Source organism: Callithrix jacchus, chromosome 8, assembly GCF_049354715.1.
Source record: "Callithrix jacchus isolate 240 chromosome 8, calJac240_pri, whole genome shotgun sequence".
NCBI lineage: Eukaryota > Metazoa > Chordata > Mammalia > Primates > Cebidae > Callithrix > Callithrix jacchus.
The window spans coordinates 141,576,751-141,594,630 of record NC_133509.1 but is presented as its reverse complement, the minus strand read 5'-3'; positions in this window follow the sequence as shown (position 1 = coordinate 141,594,630).

Genomic DNA, 17,880 nt, shown 5'->3' with positions numbered 1-17,880 from the left:
TAGGAGTTTTTGTGTCATGGGGAGACATCCTTCAGGGATGGCTTGGTATCTACCCCATGGTAATTAGTGAATTATTTCTATATTAACTACTGTGATATCTTCTTGTTCAACACCATCTGCCAACCCTCCACCACTCTTCTGGGCCTCCCTCACCATGTGACACACCCTGCTTCCCCTTTGCCTTCCACCAGGATTGTAAGCTTCCTGAGGCCCTCACAAGGAGCAGATGCTGGGGCCACGCTTCTCATAGAGCCTGCAGAACCATAAGCCAAATAAGCCTCTTAATTTTGTAAATAATTTAGTCTGAGGTATTGATTTAGAGCAATGCAAAATAGACTAATACACTACCCAAAGCAATAAGCATATGCAATGCATTTTTATTGAGTAACAAATATAATTGCTTACCTGTTGTTTAAGAAATCCTAAAATATATATGGAATCAAAAAAAAAAAGCCTGAATAGCAAAAGGAATCCTAAGAAAAAGGAACAAGGCTGGAAGCACCACATTGCCTGACTTCAAATAAAACTACACAGATATACTCAGAAACACAGCATGGTACTGGAGAAACAACCCTCTGCTCAATAACCGGTGCTGGGACAATTGGATAGCCACATGTAGAAGAATAAAACCAGACTTCCATCTCAGCACAGACAGATCTTAATTGACTGGGAATTCAATATTTAAATGTATAAGGAGAAACTGTAAAAGTACTTGTACAAAATGTAGGAGAAAATTCTCAGGACATTGGCCTAGGCAAATAAAATATGACTAAGACTTCAAAAGCAAATACAGGGAAAACAAAAATAGACAAATGGGATTAAATTGAACTAAAGAGCTTCTGCACAGAATAAGAAATAATCAACATGGTGAGAAATCAACCTGCAGAATGATAGGAGATATCATCTCACCTCACTTTAAATGGCTGTTGTCAGAAATAAAAGACAAATCCTGACAAATGCTAGTAAGGATTCAGAGAAAAAAACTGTTAAGCATTGCTGTGGAGAATGTAAATTAGTACAGTCACTATGGAGAGCAGTGTGGAGGTAACTCAGAAAACTACAAATGAAACTACCTTATGATCCTGCAATTCCAGTTGTGCAAATTCACCCAAAGAAATAAAAATCATTATCATTATGTCAGAGATTTCTGCACACCAATGTATATGGCAGGATCTTTCACAATAGCCAAGATATGAAATCAACCCTGGTGCTGAACAAGAGATGAATGGTTCAGGATAATGCGGTGCAAATACATGATAAATACTAGTCACCCATAAGAAATGAAATCCTGTTATTTGTGGCAATGAGGGTGGAAATGGAAGACACTATGTTAAATGAAGTAAGCCCGGAGCAGAAAGTAATAGACCTTGTTTTTTCACTCATATGTGGAAGCAAAAAACAAAGAAAAAAAAAATAAAAGATATCTCCAAGAAGCCAAGCGTGTTGGCTCTCACCTGTAATCCAAGGACTTTGGGAGGCCAAGGCAGGTGGATCAAGAGGTCAAGAGATCGAGACCATCCTGGTCAACATGGTGAAACTCGGTTTCTACTAAAAATACAAAAAATTAGCTGGGCATGGTCATGCGTGCCTGTAATCCCAGCTACTCAGGAGGCTGAGGCAGGAGAATTGCCGGAACCCAGGAGGCGGAGGTTGCGGTGAGCCGAGATCACGCCATTGCACTTCAGCCTTGGTAACAAGAGCGAAACTCCGTCCCCAAAAAAACAAAAAAAGATCTCCTAGAAGTAAAGAGTAGAACAGAGGATTCTAGAGGATGGGAAAAGTAGTGGAAAGGGGGAGATAGGCAGAGATTTGTTATAAAATGCAACATTAGAGTTAGATGGAAGGAATAGATTATAGTGTCATTTACTACTGTGGGATGAATATAGTTAACAATAATATGGAGTTTCAAAGAGTTAAAAGAAGTATGTTACTATTCTCAATAAAAAGAAAAGGATTGTGATGATGGATATGCTAATTATACTAATCTGGCTCCTATACATTATATGTATCAAGACATCACTGTGTGACTCATGAACATTTACAATTATTATTTGTCTATTATAATTATATTTAAAATAACACAAAATTCATTGGAAGTGACATTAATTGAGGCTCTGGGACAGGTGTGGAGATAAAGGCAGCCTCTGGAATACATGCCTAGCATGTCAATGGGAAAAGGAGCTTCCATTAGCATTTTCTATTTTGAGCACTGAGTAGATCCGACATTTCTCAAAGCTTCCCTCTACAATAGAGAACTGAGGTCCAGGGAGGTCTTGTAGACAGTAAGGTATGCAGAGGGAAGCAGCAGGAATAGAGGGTTGCTGGCCGGTTCAACAATAGTAGGAATGATCATTATGGCATGTAGAGAAGTCAACGTTGTTTTAAAATAAACTGCATCACTAAATCACATGAAAAATTTTCCAACAGAAATTCTTAAATATTATTGGAAGCGAAACTGTTTTTGGTGAAGAAACGTTCCTGAAGTTAAGTGAGCCAGTAAAGTTGTTAAGAACTACAATAAACACTGGATTGGATTCAGTTTTATCTGAATTCAATGTGATTATTACTGGTTCAGGTGGGGGTCAGACATCAAGATAGACAGGTGGTAGCAACCAGAAAAAGCCATGCACCAGAAAGATTCACAGCCACTTTTTTTTCAGATTTATAAATAAGAGTTGCACCAATACTACTGAAACTATTTCCAAAAACTGAGGAGGAAGGACCGCTCCCTGAATTATTCTATGGGAAGAGTATGGATAACAATCCCTGACAGAGACTCGATTAAAAAAAAAGAAAAGGTAACTTTAAGCCAGTATTCCTAATGCAAAACTGCTCAAGGAAATACTGACAAACTGAACACAACAGCACATCGAAAAGCTAATCCACCATGATCAAGTAGGCTTTGCTCCTGGGATGCAAGGTTGGTTCAACATATGCAAATCAGTAAATGTTATTCATCATGTAAGCAAAACTAAATACAAAAACCATGTTATTTATCGAGACAGATTCAAAAAATACTACCAGCCTATTAGGATGAGTAAAACACGCAGTATAGAAAATACCAAATGGTGAGGAGGAAGCTGAGAAACTGCTAGGAACTTTCACTCCTTGCTGGTGGAAATTCTGAAATGGCACATAGACAACTACAGTTAATATTTTAGTGTATACTTCAGGAAAAGTAGAAAACAATATTTAGAATGTTCTTAACACAAAGAAATAATCGATTATTGAGTTGAAGCATATTCCAGTTATCCAGATTTGATCACTACACATAATAATCTTTTATCAAAATATCACATGTACCCCTTACAGGTTTTGTAGTATTCTGTATCTACATAACTTAAACATTACAAAACCCCAATGCAGGGGAATCCAGTTAACTGCAGATTCCTATTAGGTGGGATGTTCTGCATAATCTGCAAATGAATCAGAATCGTTGGGTTTGTAATGGATTTTAGAAATCTACTGGACTATTTGTTTGTAAAGATAAGCCCCCCACGTTTAATTATGTTCCCAATGGGTGGCAATTTTGAACACAGAAGAAATGCTAACATTTGTTTCTGGTAAGTTTACTTCTAGCGTCAAGAGAAAAGGTTTTCAGAGAGGAATCTGGCATCTTTCAAGTCTCCACTTCAATGTGGTTACCTCAGCAAATAATTTCCAATACCCTGGCAAAGACAGGTTCCTATAAGCTACTCAGGATCTTCTAGGGCTGTGTTGCAGGGCATGGTCCTCACATTTGGCTCAGAATAAATCTCTCTAAGTATTTTGCAAAGTTGGACTTTTATCAATACTTCTAAGAAAAGCTACTCTCTGGTCTTTTATATATTCACAAGCATGATATTAATAAAGTATGAATAAAATTAAACACATATTGGCAATTCCTTACAGAGTTACATATAGACTGAGGGATCAAGTGTAAATGTTTAAAAGTACTTAGGCAAATTATTTAAAATTAATGTTCCCCAGATACTTCTCTCAGATTCCTTATATCCTCTAATTATTTGTTTTATGATTTTTGCAATTTTTGTAGATGATCACACCCTATCTTATCTAGGCATTTATTGTAGGAAATTGTGTGAAACTAATCAGGGATACATTTGAAAGTCATTGTCCCAGTGGCTGCCAGAACTGAAGTGTGTTTCCTCTGCAGACACCAGACACTCAGATTCCTCCAGTGGCACCTGAATTTTATTTCCTGCTTGGCTTTGGGCCTTAATCCTGTGCTAAACAGAGAGACTCTGTCTTTCAGATCCCCCAGGTCGTGCCAGAGGCATGTGGACCTGAGTGTTGACAATTAGGTGGGAAGGGTTGCACCGAACGGGCACTCTCTGCTTTTCTGAGGGGGCAAACTCCGGGCTGACATCACAGTCCTGGCTCAGGGTGTGTCCTTCCAAGTATCCCTGCCCCTCCTGCAGGTGCAATGCTGATCCATGTGGCTTCCTTTCTTCCCTGGAGAGAGTCTATCCTTGGTTGTTTTTTTTTCCAGATCTTCCAGCAGCCGCAAAGTCTTCCCACTGATGTCTTCAGCTTTCTTTTTTCTGCCCCTTCCATGAGGCTGCTATTCCTGAGGAAATGAGAGGAGGTGGGAGATGAGGCTGTCATTTCTAAGAGAATGGACAGAGCTTTGGAGCTTTTCTTTCTTCTATCCCAGTTTCTATGAGTTCCTCCAGTGCCTGCAACACAGAGGTGTTAGCGCCTTTGCCCCTGCAGGTGAGAGCTTTGGTAATGCAGTGGTGGCAGGGGAGGTGGGTCTGGATGCATTTCAGCCACAGCTGCTCTTCCGTTTTCCCACACAGAAGCATCTCGGGAGGTAGAGGGTGGAGATTTCTGTGACATATCCTCAATCCTGGCAGAAAAGGTTTCAGTAGCCGTAGGAATCCCTCAGTTGTGCGTGCTCTGAAAATTTAAACAATAACTTCACCGCACTAAATTTTAAATAATTTAAAGAAAATGTTCAGTTTAATGTTGTTTTCTCTTATATGACATTTGCTGGCCTCTGCCCTACATACGGTCATATTCTCTCCCTGTTTGTTTTTGTAAATCACTGAGTTTCTCAAGATGTAAGGTCTCTTGTTTGTCCTATAACATCAATAATCTGATGTACCAAAGAAAACACGCCAATTTGCAGCTCGGTAAGATCGGTTGTAAAATAACATACTTTTCTTGGATGCCTGTATCTCCATGCTGAGTATAAACTTTATTTTTAATACTAAAAACTAGAAATAACACAAATATTATGGTGCTTTATAAAGAAATAATAGGGGTGCTCTCATTAACTGCAATGCTGCTCCTCATTAGGATCGACACATTTTTTTTATACACAACCAAATTACTGACTCACATGTAATTAGGCTGAGGAAGAAGCCACAGAAATGAAATTGAAGCTACAAGATTTCACTTTAACAAATCTTGAAAAAGAGATCTAAAGTAACAAAGATGAAAGTCTGTCTCAGTGTAATAAGAGGGAAATGACTGGGAGGCAGGAATCAAAGGAAGAGACGGAAGATTTTAAGTGTAGTTCATTGGTATCTTGATTGTTATATGGGCTGCATAGGTGAGCACATGTGAAGTGACGTGTTTTCCTTTGGAGACATGGTCTTGCTTTGTCATCCAGGCTCTAGCTCAGTGGTGATATCACAGCTCTCTGCACCCTCAGACCCTGGATCTGCAGCAATCCTGCTCCCTCTTCCCTGCATAGCTGGGACCACAGATGTGCACCACCAGGCTCGGCTTCAGTGCTCATTCAACTGCACACACTAACTATGCAGTATTTATTCTAAAGCAATAATGCCTCAATAAGGGTATTGCCAATAAGCGGATGGGTAATTTGTTAAAGATTGATGACAAGATAGACACAAATATAAAATATGTATGACACTTGAGAAAATGCAACTGTAGAAAATGCGCTTTTCTTTACATTTGTTAGGTAGTCACAGCAGTGAGTACGCATCACACCATGTTTTCATTACAGAGAAAAGGTTCTGCAAACCTCACTAGGTGCCACCCACCGTGTGCTACGCTTGGTTCAGGGAGAAGTTGGGTCCAGTGTTGAGAAGCACAGGCCCAGGTACACAGGTGCACTCTGACCAAATGTGAGCTCTGGGGACATTGTGCCACCCACCTGTGATTTTCCTGGTAATTTTTCACCTGTAACATGGAAATAACATTGATACCACATACCATGTTTTCTCTGCATATGTAAACATAAAAGATGATTGGTGCTAAATTTAAATATATGTGATTTATATAGATTTATTGTACCTCAATAAAACTGTTTCAAAATAGAAATTAAAATATATAGGTTTCATAGGTTTTAAGGGTTTTTCACAGAACAAACTTACAATAAGAAACCACAATTTCCCAATACTATCAATGTCACAAATCTCCCCCAGAACACTGTCCCATGCTCTGAGCCCCGATCTCTCCTCACGCCTCTCACCACAGATCTTGCTATATAGCAGGAGATATGCAAATAGAGCCCTCCCTCTGCTGATGAAAACCAGCCCAGCCCTGACCCTGCAGCTCTGGGAGCAGAACCCAGTCATGGGATTTTCAGGTGGTTGCATTTGGTGATCACGACTGAAGACAGAGACTGAACTCACCATAGAGTTTGAGCCGAGCTGGGTTGGTTTTGTTGCTATTTTAAAAGGTAATTCATAGAGAACTATTAAAATTGAGTGTGAGTGATAAGAGTGAGAAAAATGGTGGATATTTATGGAACTTTCTGACCAGGGTTTCTTTTTGTTTGCAGGTGTCCAGCGTGAGGTGCAGCTGGTGGAGTCTGGGGGAGGCTTGGTTCAGCCTGGGGGGTCCCTGAGACTCTCCTGTGCGGCCTCTGGATTCACCTTCAGTTACTACTGGATGAATTGGGTCCGCCAGGCTCCAGGGAAGGGGCTGGAGTGGGTCTCATACATTAATTATAATGGTGGTAGCACATACTACGCAGACTCCGTGAAGGGCCGATTCACCATCTCCAGAGACAACGTCAAGAACTCACTGTATCTGCAGATGAACAGCCTGAGAGCCGAGGACACGGCCGTGTATTACTGTACGAGAGACACAGTGAGGGGAAGTCAGCGTGAGCCCGGACACAAACCTCCTGCAGGAACACTCGGGGAAATCAGCTGCAGGGGGCGCTCGGGAGCCACTGATCAGCGTCAACCCCAGAGGCAGGTGCAGATGGAGGCTGGTTTCCCGTCAGGATGTGGGACTTCATCTTCTTACAGTTTCTCTAGTGAATCTTTCTAAATTTAGAATTCTGTGCTTCCTAATATTATCTCTACCTTATTTTTTAAAGATCGAGATAGAAGAAAGAAAAGCTTCAAAGCTCTGTCCATTCTTTCAGGAATGACAGCCTCATCTCCCATGTCCTCTCATTTCCTCAGGAATAGTAGCCTCGTCTACTGGGAGGGGCAGAAAATAGAAAGCTGAAGACATCTGTGGGAAGTCTTAGTGGCTGCTGGAAGATCCACTTGTTCAAATCTGCTCTTGTTGTCTGTGCCTTTAATGTGAAATATAGGAAATCTCTGTTAACATTATTTTTGGGTGAGGGAAATTGTACAACTGCAGGTTAGGCATTTAACTATTTAGCCCATTTAGAGTTTATTTTTGTGTTTGTTCTAACCTAAAATTCTTAACTCTTTGCATGTGTAAATCCAGTTTTGCCAGCACCCTCTTAGGGAGAGACTTTGGTTTATCCGTTGTATATTGTTGGTTCTCATGCTGAAAATCAGATTGTCCTCGGTGTATCAGTTTATTTCTGAACTCTCAATATATATTTCTTCCTATCCCATCTTGTTTATATTACTCTACTTTTGTAATTACTTTTGGAATCTGGAAGTAAAATGCCTTCAAGTTTATTCTTGCCTTGTTACAGATACTCTAGCAAAATATTTTAACATTTTACTAATTAAGTATGATAACAGATATGGCTTTTTATGATGACTTTTATCATGTACAGGTTATATTCATTTATTTCTACTTTTTAGAGTTTTTATCATGAAATCTTGATTTTTAAATGTTATTTTCTGTGTCTAGTGAGAAGTTAATGGAATTTTTTTCTTTTTTCTCTTAAATAAGCACACCAAATGTATTGACTTGAGGATGTTGAGTCATCTGTGCATCTCAAAAATAAATTTTAGTTTCCTATGATGTATAATGCCCTCTTTTTATTTTTGAGACAGAGTTTTGCTCTGTCGCCCAGGCTGGAGGGCAGTGGTGCAATCTTGGCTCTCTGCACCCTCCGCCTCCCAGGCTTAAGTGATTCTTCTGCCTCAGCCTCCCAAATAGCTGGGATTACAGGAATGTGCCACCACACCTGGCTAATTTTTGTATTTTTAGTAGAGACAAGTTTAACATATTGGCCCTGCTGGTCTTAAATGTCTGACCTCAGGTGGTTCATCAGCTCACCCTCCCAAAGTGCTATTATTACAGGTGAGACTCACTGCACCCAGTCAGTGTATGATCCTTTTAAAGTCCTCTAGAATGTAATCGACTATTACTGGGAGTAGTTTATTTATGCATATTAAGAAAATTTGAAGTGTAACTTTCTTCTTTTGCCATTGTCTATTACTGGTAATATGGTTATTGTAGCCTTTTAGAGAGAGTTGAGAAGGTTGGAGCCTCACCAATTTTTGAAAAAGTTAGAGAATAGTTGGCATTATTATTCTTTTAATTTTGAAATTCATTTTTTATCTAACATACACCTATCATGAAGAATATTTATTGTGTGCTTAGGATGCATGCATATTACGCTGCTCTTAGTTGGAAGGTTCTGTAGATGTCTATTATGTCAGTTTGTTCAATAGCGTTGGGTAAATCCACTGGCTTCCTAAGAATTTTTTGTGGATGTTCTATACATTATTGAGGGTGAGGTGTTGGAGTCTCCTCTTTTTTATTGTTTTCTATTTCTACCTTCATATCTCTTTAAGCTGATCAATATACTTTTACTTCTATTTTTACAAGTATGTAAAATAGAAATAAAATAATTGCTTAGTAATTTTAATGGGAAAATCACATAATAAGAAATTATGTTTCCCGAATGATGCCATCACCGCTACACTCCTTCAGGAGTCTCACGTCTGCTCTGGGCTTCGCTCTCTCCTCAGAGTTTGCTACAGAGGAGGAGACACAAATAGGACCCTCCCCCTCCTGATGAAAACCAGCCCAGCCCTGACCCTACAGCTCTGGAGAAGAGCCCCAGTCAGAATTACCAGGAATTTTGATTTGATGATCAGCTCTGAACACAGATGGCTAACCAGAGTTAGGGCTGAGCTGGGTTTTTCTTGTTGCTATTTTAAAATGCAAATAATGGAGAACTAGAGATATTGAGTGTGAGTGGATATGAGTGAAAAAACATGATTATATGCAACAGTTTCTTACCAAAATGTCTCTATGTTTGTAGGTGTCTAGGCTGAGGTGCAGGTGGTGGAGTCTGGGGAAGAGGCAGGAGGCAGAAAAGGGCATAGGGGGCCAGGCGAGGCTGTAGACAGTATCAGCCCACTATGCCAATCCACGAAGCTTGATGTGAGAGCCTCCAGGATTGAATAATTTGACAGCTCATGTGCCCAGGAAGTTTCATTTCTCAACTTTCCACACTGATATATCCGGAAGTCAGCTTCACTTCCCAGGCGACTCCCATTATGCACTGAATGGTGACAGCATTCCCAGGGGTCACACACATGCATTAAATATTGGCTGGATGTGGGGAAGACACATTTTTGCAACTCTCCTCTGAAGGTCTAGGAACACCTCAACAGACCATCTCTGCTGTCCTCATGACTAGAACTTCACCACATGCCACATAGATACTCATCTGTTATGGGCATAAAAGAATTCCATTGATGAGGCTGACTGTTTTATCACATAAAATTACTAAAGACTGACATAAAATTTTCAGAACTAATTGAAGTCTGTTATTCTATGTCCACCAGAGACTACAGATCTTCCAATGGCATCTTCCTTGTCTTTTCTACCTGACTTTGTCTCTTCACCTTGTGTGTCCTCCAGACAATCTCTTTCAGCTCCCTCAGGTTCATGCACTTGTTTTGTTTACTGACAATTTCTAAATCAGTGCAAGGCATTAGACTAAAGGCTCTATATCCCTAGGTCCATATTCCTTGGTCCATATTCCTAAGAAGGCTTTGTGACCCTGTGTCTGGGCCTGAGCTTGCGATTGTTCCTGACCCTTCTCTAGATGACATGCTGGTCTGTGTTTTCTTGCCCCTTCCCCTGGGGTAGAGTCTCCCTTTTTCCCCGAGGTGTTTCCTCCCACAGCTCCAGTGTTCTCCACCTGTGCCATCACCTTCCAGATCTACTTCCCTGCCCTGCAGACTAAGGCTCTGATCCCATAAGAAACAGGGGAACTGCTTCCCAGTACCATTTTGTTGGGGAACTCGTTCCCATCTCCGTTCCTGATAGGTGGCAGCAGTGCCTTTAGGGTACGTGTGTTGGTGGATTTCCCCTGCAGAGGAATTTCTTAGTTCTGTAGTGGGGATAAGACAAGACAGTTGGGCTTGGACACATTTCAGAAGTGTCTCTCATATTCTTTCAGACAGACACTTTGGGAAGGGAAGATTTTTGTGACTGTTCCAATTATAAAGAAAGGAAATGGTCGATTCCAAGATGGCTGAATAAGAGGCAGCTCCAGAAAGCAGCTCCCAGCAAGAGAGGTGCAGAAACCGAGTGGTCTCCACAATTCCAAACGAGTTACCAGGTGCATTGTGTGAGTCTGGTAGGACAGTGAGTATAAACACCAAAAGCAATGGCAACAAAAGACAAAATAGACAAATGGGATCTAATTAAACTCCAGAGTTTCTGTATAGCAAAGGAAACAATCATTAGAGGAAAGCAGCAACCCAAAAAATGGGAAAGATTTTTGCAATCTACCTATCTGACAAATGGCTGATATCCAGAATCTACAAAGAACTAAAAGAAAATTTACAGAAAAAAAACAAACCCATTCAAAAGTGGGCATAGGATATGAACAGACACTTTACAAAAGAAGACAACTATGAGGCCAAGAAACATATGAAAAAATGCTCATGATCACTGGTCATTAGAGAAATGCACATCAAATCCACATTGAGATACCATCTCACACCAGGTCGAATGGCAATCATTAAAAAATCTGGAGACAACAGATGCTGGAGAGGATGTGGAGAAATAGGAACACTTTTACACTGTTACTGGGAGTGTATATAAGTTCAACATTGTGAAAGACAGTGTGGCAATTCCTCAAGGATCTAGAAATTGAAATACTATTTGACCCAGCAATGCCATTACTGGGTATACACCCAAAGGATTATAAATCATTCTATTATAAAGACACATGCATATGTATGCTCATTGCGACACTTTTTACAATAGCAAAGACTTGGAACCAACCTAAATGCCCATCAATGATAGACTGAATAAAGAAAATGTGGCACATATACAACATGGAATACTATGCACCCATTAAAAAAATGAGTTCATGTCCTTTGCAGGGACATGGATGAAACTTGAAACAATCATTGTTAGCAAACTGACACAAGAACAGAAAACCAAACACTGCGTGTTCTCACTCATAAGTGAGTGTTGAACAATGAGAACATATGGAAACAGGGAGGGGATGGGGGACTGGGGGCTGGGGAAACAGGAGGTGGGGGATTGGGGAGGGAATAACATCAGGAGAAATATCTAATGTAGATGATGGGGAGATGGATGCAGCAAACTACTGTGGCATGTGTATACCAAGGTAACAATCCTGCATAATCTGCACATGTACCACAGAAATTAAAGTATAAAAAAAAGCAAAAAAAAAAAAAAGATTAGTAGTTGTCTGTGAATATGTTGGAAGAAGGGAAAGAGAAAGGATAAGAAAATGTAGAAGGACAGAAGAAAAGTTGAGATGATTTAACTTGTTCACTTTCTTGATAATGGTAATAGTTATGTCATGATTATCAATTTTATACTTTAAATCTGTAAAGTGTATAATCTGTCAGTCAAACCCTATAAAATTTATAACAAAGAAACAAGTTGAGTATCAGACAAGGAAGGAGTGGCAGAAAGATAGATGCCAGTATGTTCGTTGTCAGAGATCTATCTGAACCCTAGTTCTCCCCATAGTTTTAGGTAAACAGGAGAATACAGCAAAATCACATCTATTCTGATCAAGCAGCATCTTCTGCAAACCACACTAGGCATGTGCAACTCTGTCCTGGAGTTGGCTAAGGGAGGAGTCAGGGCTGGTGGTGAGAAGCGCAGGCCCAGATACCAGCACTCGCTCATCCCAGACATGAACCCTGAGATACATACGAAGCCCGTCCATGTGTGGGCTTACTTTCACATCTGTAAATAGAGAACATTGACTCCTGGGGAACATAATTTACACACATAGATAAAACTGAAATAAGGTGATCAGTGCAAAGTTTCTATCACAGTACAATTTAATAATAAGTGCATTTTCTCAAACCCCAGTGTTGTCACCAGTTCTCCTCAGGACACCCTCATCTGCTCGGGGCCCTGCTTTCTCTTTACGTGTCTCACCCCACAGCTTGCTATATAGCTGGAGACATGCAAATAGGGCCCTCCCTCTGCTGATGAAAATCAGCACAGCCCTGACGCTGCAGCTCTGGGAGAGGAGCCCACACCAGGATTCCCAGGTGCTTCTGCTTGCTGATCAGGAGGCACACAGAGCACTCACCATGAAGACTCAGCTGAGCTGGGTTTTCCTTGTTGCTATTTTAAAAGGTAATTCATGGAGAACTGTTGAAATTGAGTGTGAGTGATAAGAGTGAGATAAACGGTTGATATTTGTGGCAGTTTCTGACCAGGATGTCTCTGTGTTTGCAGGTGTCCAGTGTGAGGTGCAGCTGGTGGAGTCTGGGGGAGGCTTGGTTCAGCCTGGGGGGTCCCTGAGACTCTCCTGTGCAGCCTCTGGATTCACCTTCAGTAGCTATGGCATGGGCTGGGCCCGCCAGGCTCCAGGGAAGGGGCTGGAGTGGGTCTCAGCCATTAGATATGATGGTAGTAGCACATACTACGCAGACTCCGTGAAGGGCCGATTCACCATCTCCAGAGACAACGCCAAGAACTCGCTGTATCTGCAGATGAACAGCCTGAGAGCCGAGGACACGGCCGTGTATTACTGTGCGAGAGACACAGTGAGGGGAAGTCAGTGTGAGCCCAGACACAAACCTCCTGCAGGAACACTCGGGGAAATGAGCTGCAGGGGGCGCTCAGGAGCCACTGATCAGAGTGAACCCCAGAGGCGGGTGCAGATGGAGGCTGATTTCCCGTCAGGATGTGGGACTTTGTCTTTTTACAGTTTCTTCAGTGAACTTCTCTAAGTTCAGAATTCTGTGCTTACCAGTGTCATCTCTGCATATTTTTTAAATAATTATTTTACTGTAAGAAGCTGTTCTCAGATGCACAAAATGCAGATTGACGCCTTCAGAGATGGAAAGTCCTCCACCAGAGTCAGCACGATCAGAGTCCTGAGGTAGCTCAGGGCTTCCTGGGGAGTCTTCTCCAATCAGAGTCAGGATAGGAACTTCAGAAAGATTCTCTGACTAGAACAGTCTTTAGAAATTCTGATTACAGCCAGGAGAGAGGCTGGGCCAGGGTCAGTGTCATATAGACCCTCACAGGTTTCACCTCCAAACCTTCTGACAGTAAAGTATGCAAATCACAATCAGCACTGATCTGGCGATGCTTTTGCCTGCCGTCTGTTTTTCCTCTTTCTTTTTAGTTGTTGTTCTTCCTTTATCGTTGGCTTTTCCTGCTTCCCGCAAAGTAAAATGTGCTTTCTATGGTCTAAATTCCAGGGCTCATGCTCTATTTCCTGGAGCTCAGGTGAGTCTCTGGCTGTGGCTCGTGCAGCCACATGTGGAAGCCTGATGGGACTTTAGTCATCCTCATTGCTCAGGACCCTGCACTGAGTTGTGCTTAGACTCATCAGAGAGTCCACTTGGCTGGTGGAAACTGCAGGGGATAAGCTTGCTCGGTCAACATGAGATGTGGATCTGGGATTGATCCTGTGCTGGGCAAACTCTCATTGAGTCACCTTCTTCAGCAGTAGCGTCATGAAGTGGGCGTCAATGTTGTCAGAATTAAAATGGAGCCACCAGTGAATGAAGCTGGAGAAGGCCATGATGGAGGGTTCTCACCCTCATCCCTGATAACAAGGACTTTTGTAAATAGACTGCAAAACCACAACCCTGCACAAAGGCCAAGACAGCTATAAAGTAATTTCTTCTCCAAGTACATCTGCCCAGCAACTGCCTGTCCTACCTCACACTGACGTCACCCTTGTTGTTCGTCCTTTTAGCTCAGGATAATTATCTCAAGACTGTTCATGTAACCCTCCTCATTTTTCCTTCAAAGCCCCAGTCTTCCTTTCCATGAATGCACCATGCAGGTTCCCATTGTGAGGCCATCCTCAAATAAATATTTTTTTTGTTTTTATTTCTGTCTACTTTTCAGGTTTGACAAACTACTGATGGTTGTGCCACTTTTCTGTGAGATGAAGAGGATGACAGTTTGAGGGGATGGCAAGGGAAGTACTATGTCCATGAGACAAGTCATCAGTAAGTGCAGGCTGGACGTCACAGAGAGAGCTGAAGTGACAATCACCATGGAATGTCACCTACTCCAGTTCTGTGCTGATGGAATCAGGCCCACCCAGGTTATCAGTGACAATCTTCCTAACCTAGAGTCGGCTGATGACACTTTTAATAACATTGATGAAGTGTATTTACAGCACCACCTAGGTTAGTGTTGGATTAACTAACTACAAAGTCTAACCTAGCCAAATGTACCCTCAAATGTACACCTGCCCAGGGAGAGGAGCTTTAACATGAGATTTATGTTCTTACAGTTTTGTGAGGTGTAAAACTGAACACCTTACAATTAGGCTATGATAATTTTTCCTTCGAGTTTTAAAATGTATATCTATAGTTTGGATGTTCACACTTTTTCAGTTGCGTGACTTACAACCATGTTCTTCCTTCTGTAGGTTGGAATGTTTTCCCTGCTTTGTAGGATCTATTCTGATGTTGTCCCAGTTGTTCAATTTTGCTTTTGTTGTCTGTGCTTTTAAGGTAAAATCTAGAAAATCATTTCTATTTTTTTTTTGGCTGGAGAGAAAATTTTACAATGGCAGGCCATACATGTAACACTTTAACTCATTTAGAATTGATTTTTTATGAATTCTAACCCAAAATTCTTAATTCTTTTCATGTGTAAATCCAGCTTTTCCAATACCCTCTTTGGGAGAGACTATGACTTAGCCATTATATATTCTTGGTTTTCACCTTGGAAATTAATTTGTCATTAATATATCAGCTTATTTCTGACCTCTCTACATATATTTATGCCCATAACATCTTGTTTTTATTACTCAATTTTGTCATTAATTTTGAAATTTAGAAGTAAGATGTCTCCAAGTTTATTGTTGCCTTGTTATGAATATTGGAACAAAATATTTTAATCTTTCACCAGTAAGTAGGTTAATAGCTATGGTTTTTCATAATGACTTTTATTATTTACAGGTTATTTTCTTGTATGACTACTTTGTATAGAGTTTTTATCATGAAACTTTGAATTTGGAAATGTAATTTTTTGGGTCTGGTGAGAAGTTAGTGGAATTTTTTCTTTTATTCTCTTAATTTGGCGTACCAAATTTATTGATTTGAGGACGTTGAATTATTGCTTCATATAAAAAGTAAATTTGAATTGGTAATGGTGCACGATTATTTTTAAGTCTTGTGGAAGATAGTCGATTATTATCGGGCAGGTGGTTTATTTCTGTATATTAGGAATATTGGTCTGTAGCTAATTTTACCAAAGACCATGTATATTTTTCTGTCTCCTCCATAGGAAAATTTGAGATCATCCCTCCTTTGTGGAGCTGCTTCACCATTCTGGACACTGAGGGACAGACAGAGGGTGTGGCAGGCCATGAACATCAACGGCGCCAGTGTCTTTGAGGATGGAAACACTAACCCTAACCAGCCAAAGCAGGGACCCACATGGGGCAGAGCCTCCGTGTGTAACCCTAACCATGTGGCCGTTTTGCCAAATACTATCTATATAGTATATGTTATATATAATGTATGTATAATATATATAAGCTGTATGATTTCTACAAAAGTGTCTGTTGGATATCTATATGTAAATATTGCAAGATAAACCTCAGTAGACATCATAACATTAGTTTGAGTATCTGTGTTGAAGATGATCACCTTCATACAAGTTGTAACAACTGAGAACAGATGTATCTTTCCACATGAAATAGCTGGAAACCACAGTGAAAACTTTTTTTAAAATTGTACTTTAGGTTCTGGGGTACATGTGCAGATTATGCAGGATTGTTGCATAGGTATATTCATGGTAAGGTGGTTTGCTGCCTCCGTTCCCCCATCACCTATACCTGACATTTCTCCCCATTTTATCTCTTCCACTATGCCTCCCCTAGCCCTGCAGAAGAGTCCCTGGTGTGTGATGCTCCCCTCTCTGTGTCCACATTCTCATCGTTCAACAACCCCATGAGTGAGAACATGTGGGTTTGATTTTATGTTCCTGTGTCAGTTTGCTGAGAATGATGGTTTCTAGTTTCACCAATTTCCCTATAAAGGACAAAAACTCATTATTTGTTATGGCTGCATAGTATTCCATGGTGTATATGTGCCACATTTTCCCTATCCAGTCTATCATCAATAAGCATTTGAGTTGGTTCCAGGTCTTTGCTATTGTAAACAGTGCCACAATAAACATACATGTGCATGTGTCTTTATAATAGAATGGTTTATAATCCTTTGGATATCTACGCAGTAATGGGATTGCTGGGTCAAATGGAATTTCTATTTCTAGATCCTTGAGGAATTGCCACACTGTCTTCCACAATGGTTGAACTAATTTACACTCCCACCAACAGTGTCAAAGTGCTCCTATTTCTCCACATCCTCTCCAGCATCAGTTGACTCCAGAGATTTTAATGATCGTCATTCTAACTGGTGTGAGATGGTATCTCAATGTGGTTTTGATTTGCATTTCTCTAATGACCAGTGATGCTCAGCATTTTTTCATATGTTCATTGGCTTCATATACGTCTTCTTTTGAAAAGTGTCTGTTTATATCCTTTGCCCACTTTTTGATGGGTTTGATTGTTTCTTTCACAGTAAAATTTCTTAAACACATTTTAAGCTGTTTGACAGCAGACAGCAAAGGCAGTGACTAATGAGAGGAAAAATGATTGAAAGGAGCCCTTTGATGAATGCACACTCAGACACTTCCCTAAGGGAGTCTCCAGGCCACAGGGTTTGAGTAGAACCAGGTAGATTTGGAGTTGAGGAAAGGGAGCTGGAAATCCAGAGAGGCCCAGATGTGTGAAGACCAGAGAACATGGTGGGTGGCAGAACACTGTTCAGAGAGAGAGCCCCGCAGATGGCAGGAGGAGACCCAGGCTTGGTAGAGTGCAGATCAGTGAGTGGGAGACAGGGAAGGTTGGACATGAGGACACACTCTAATAGAGGGAGCTCGCTTCAAAATCTGAAACTAACAAAATGTACACAAATCATTTGCCTAAAGGGTATAAAATACACAGGAAGGTACCATAATAAAGCCAAGTAAAGGACAGGTGGATTCACTACCTTAAACCTGGAGAAGTGTATTTATAACCACGTGATGACACCAAAGAGGGAGGACAGATTAATTCCACCACGGCAATCGGCTTAAGAGAGAAACATTCAGAATGTGGAGAAGCTTCAAACACAAATAGGAACAGAGTTATTTAATTAGCAGAGTGCTGGCATGAGGACCCCCAACCTTTCCATTGAAACAATCACATCTGGATAAAAAATGAAAATCTCAACCATTAAAAATCAATGTGAATTA